Genomic DNA, 4,445 nt, shown 5'->3' with positions numbered 1-4,445 from the left:
CAGTATATATTATTATCATTATTATTATTATAAAACTTCAAAACATCTGTGATTTCATACTTGCCTTTCATTCAGATTCTGCTGTCATTTTTTATCTGCAACTGAAGCTGAAGCTGCTGGAAAAGTAGTTTTATCCCGAACTAATTTACCAGTATTTCAGTCACTATGAGTAAACCGGAGCAGAGTCCTGAAAGTTCTTCCTTGTTTTTGTGATTTGTTCTGTACTGTAACTTGCCTTCACTCTAAAACAGTGTTTGTTCTTCTTCGACTGGCACATCAGCTGGTGTCATTTATCCCAGGAGATCTGTCTGGAAACATGCCCTCTGTTTGATTAGTTCTATGTGAACAGAAAATCTTCATAGACAGTAATGTTATTACTTCTCTGTTTTAGAGGCTTCCTACATGTTTCTTCCCATGTCTTACCTTTTTACACCACATGTCATCCATAGATGACAGTAAATGAAAATAACACAAATAAAACAACTGTAGCACAGGAACGTGCYGATACAAACCATCCCACAGCATACAGCTGACACACTATTGGCTGCTCTTCACACAGCCTCTATTTTTGACTTCTTATTTCCCAAATGTTTGATGCAATCATGGCCTAAGGTTCTGAATGGATTTAATCCACTAGAATTTACTCTCACGTGACCTGCTGCTGGGATGCATTTTCATATATATTTTTTTCTATCTTAGAGATGCTCTGAGTAATGTAAAATACTGTGACTGTTTTAAAATTAAACTCGAAAAATAAGGTAAAATAACGTGTAGGTGTATTAAGATTCTTGGCATGTCTTCTGAAAACAAGCAGCTTAAGAAGGACAATCAAAATATTTTATGTGTTTGTCTAGAAAATTGAAACATGATGTCCCCTGGTGGAAATTCATAATGGATCTTTAAAGAACAGTCATTGCATTTTGCTGCCTCTGTGCTTCAGGATTTATACATTTGTCAAGTGTTTATTTTTCTGCTCAAACAAAAAACATATTTCTGTGTTGGAAATCATTTTTTGCTTGGCCTCCGTGTCAATACATTTTGGCATCAAGTCAGATAGTACATGCAATAATGACTCTCTGACTGACAGCCAGAAATGTTAATTAATATAATTGTGCTCTGTCTTCTGCTCTCAGCAGCAGGAGGGTTAAGGTGATGGAGAGTGTTGTTAAAGTGTAAGAAACCACCTCAGCTTTCAGCACACGAGATCAAACTTTGCAAGCACCACCAGCTCATTATCTTCATATATGCATGTGCACACACACACACACACACCCACACACACACACACACATACACACTCATCCCGTGTACACACATGCAGGAGCACACTCTGCACCTTCCACATTGCCGGCAGTATGCTGATTGTGTTGCACAAAGAAGTAATGAGAACATTCTTCAAGTCTATAACCTTTACCTGAGGAACCGTGTCCATGTGTGTGTGTGTGCTCGTGCACTCACAGGTGCACATTTACTCAAGTGTGTATTCCTCACCAATGCACCAGCACTTGACAGGTGTTGGATAGGCAAGTCATTCAAAAAGAATAATAACAGTTTGTGCTCGCTGTTTGCCAGACAACTGAATCGAAAGTGAAATTATTCCAGAAAGAAAAACAGAAGCATTTCTTGTATTTGCTGGATCTGCAGTATGGCAGGTTTTGATAGAGCCAAATCAAGCCAGTCTACTGCAGTAATATAACATCCATCCATTATCTTTACCCGCTTCTTCATTTCAGGGTCACTGGTGCCCATATCCAGCAGTCACTGCGCGAGGGGCAGGAACACCCTGGACAGGTCACAAGTCCATCACAGGGACACATAGAGACAAACATGACAAAGACACTCTCAGGCCTAGGGACACTTTAGAGCAGGAGTTCCCAAACATTTTCCCAGAGAGGTCCAAAACAAAATTCTATCAGAGTGCTGTGGGCCAAATGCAATAATATAAAACATGAAATGCAATTTTTTTTTTAGGTAAAGTCCTTTTATTTTTTATTATTAAGCTAGCAACCAGTGTGGTGGCCCATATTTTAGGGTTATTTTTTTAGCCTGTACACTTGGAGAAAGTTTGACAGACGCTCGGGCAGCAAAGGATCATGGGGCATTTCATAAATTATTAACCGTTATTTAACCAGGTAAGTCCCATTGAGATCACAGATCTCTTTTGCACGGGAGGACTGGGCCTGAAAGCAAACGATTGTACATGTTTTTGGTATGTGGGAGGAAACTGAAGTACCTGGAGAAAACCCACGCCTGCATGGAGAGAACGTTCAAACTCTACCCAGAACGGTCCATAGCTGGGATTTGATCGAGCAACCAACAGTGCCACTGTGTTGCCCAGTAATGTAACAAGTTAATTATGTGTCAAAGCTTTAAGACAATTTGTACTTACACTGTACTTACACAGCTTCAGACACAAACACATACAATCTGAGTAAGAAGCTGTAGGTCTCTTTGTACACATTTCAGCTTGCTTAGCTTAATTTACTAAAGTAAACTTTTGAAATGCAATCAACAGATTTGTATTACTTAAAATTATTATTAGCAGCAGTAGTATTAGTGGTAGCATTGTAATTGTTGTTGTGACCAAAGCAACTAAAAGCAGGGAAGCCTTTGTTCAATAACAGTGCAGAATACATTTTTTATCAATGTCCTGTACTCAGTTTGACTCTGATTTGAAAAAAATATATAAAGTTCCATTGGATTCTTTTTCCATGATTTTGTGCCGTAAATCAGGACATAACCTGCTTCAGTGTGCAATTATTTTACATGGTGCATCCCTAGAAGCTCATTGACCATTCTTCTTGTTCTCTGAAATATTGTAGAGTTAGTACAAACAATATTTTGATTACCAAGACTTTTTTTTTTTCAAAACAGTGTCAATAAAATAATGTACATGTTGTATTTACATGAATCCAGTCTGATGCAAAGCCTATTTAGTGAACACAAACTCCTCGGCAGAAAACTGAGTTAATGTGTAATCAATCACAGATCAAAGTTAGCAGTGCTCAGCTTCAAAGTGAATGCAGAAAGAGGCTAAATTATTATTTGATCAGATTTTTTTTCTCAAGCAGCACAAGTAGTAATGTGATATTTCAAATACATAACTAAAAAACAAGTGCAAATGTCTTTTTTTCAGGCACATTTATACTTAAACAAATGGCTCGCAGTAAAAGATCTGGTAACAGACATGTGATGCTTGTAATATTCTTAAATTGAACTGGCTGCTGAGATCTAAACAAAACACAACAAAGCAAAGTTCATTCAAACTGATAAAGTTCACTGCGTAAAAATGAATGGAATTTAAAATTCACACAACTCAGATGTTTTTCTACAATAAAACATAATTTAGACCAGACATTACCTTATTCACAATAAAATAAACATACTTTATTCTTTGTAAACAACCATGTGCAAACCATTCACAGAAGTCCAGAGCTATCTAATCTTAAAATGAACATAACCTTTTAAATCTTTCTTTTTCACATTTAAGTCATTCAGTTGGGGTCTATATAAAGTGGAACTGCAATGTTTTGGTCTGAATCACTCTTTRTTGTAACTCCACAAGCCCCTTTTCACCCCTTTTCTAAGGCATCTCAGATCAAATCRTTTTAAGGCTGTTTCTTTAAATCCAAAAAGGCACTTCATTCCCCTTGGGTTGTAAGTCCAACCTTATTTGGCAGTTGTATTGCAAATGATGTGACTGATAGTTCAGAAAATGTCATAGAAAATAGAGAAAACTGAACAGATTGAAAATATGATCCAAACATGATATAAAGCAGAACTGGGAGAATAAATTTAAATGATCTGCACTCATAAAGACTCCAAACAACAAAATGCATTTAACGGCTAAAAAGTTTTCTGTGATATTAAAGTGAAGACCCCGTCCTCTCCCACTTTGGTCACGGCTCTGCACAGGGTTTCACTCAGTTTTTATGACGATTACACTGCAAATGAAATACTTGGATTCAGTCAGGGGTGGCCTTTTAACTGAAGCTTTTAGGAGACCTATTCATATTAAATATGTCATCCAAAATTCCTTTGAGTACAGGAGCCAATATGGAAAATCTATGAATCTCTGAGACATCACTTCTGCTCTCAGAAGTCATAAATGCATTGAAAAATTCCAGGGAAATAACTGTTTATTCATATATGTGTGTTCATGGATCTATTTTTATTTTTTTTTATTTATTTTTTCTGTCAAGCTCTGTTTCATATGTACGTGGCAGTTGTTGGAAAATACAAATTCCAAAAGACAGCACAAAATTTGCATGCATAGAGWTTTGGTTGTTGGGGTGTGCAGGGTTTCAAATAACAACTCTGTGGTCTTTGAGAATTCAGTGCACATTTATCTCCCATCCACTGGGATGTTTTCTGAGTCTTCATCATTTTACCTGTATTCTTAGAGAGAGAGAGAGAGAGAGAGAGAGAGAGAGAGAGAGAGAGAG

The sequence above is a fragment of the Austrofundulus limnaeus genome, unplaced genomic scaffold, assembly GCF_001266775.1.
Source record: "Austrofundulus limnaeus strain Quisiro unplaced genomic scaffold, Austrofundulus_limnaeus-1.0 Scaffold124, whole genome shotgun sequence".
Taxonomy (NCBI): domain Eukaryota; kingdom Metazoa; phylum Chordata; class Actinopteri; order Cyprinodontiformes; family Rivulidae; genus Austrofundulus; species Austrofundulus limnaeus.
Note: the sequence above shows the minus strand (reverse complement) of the source record.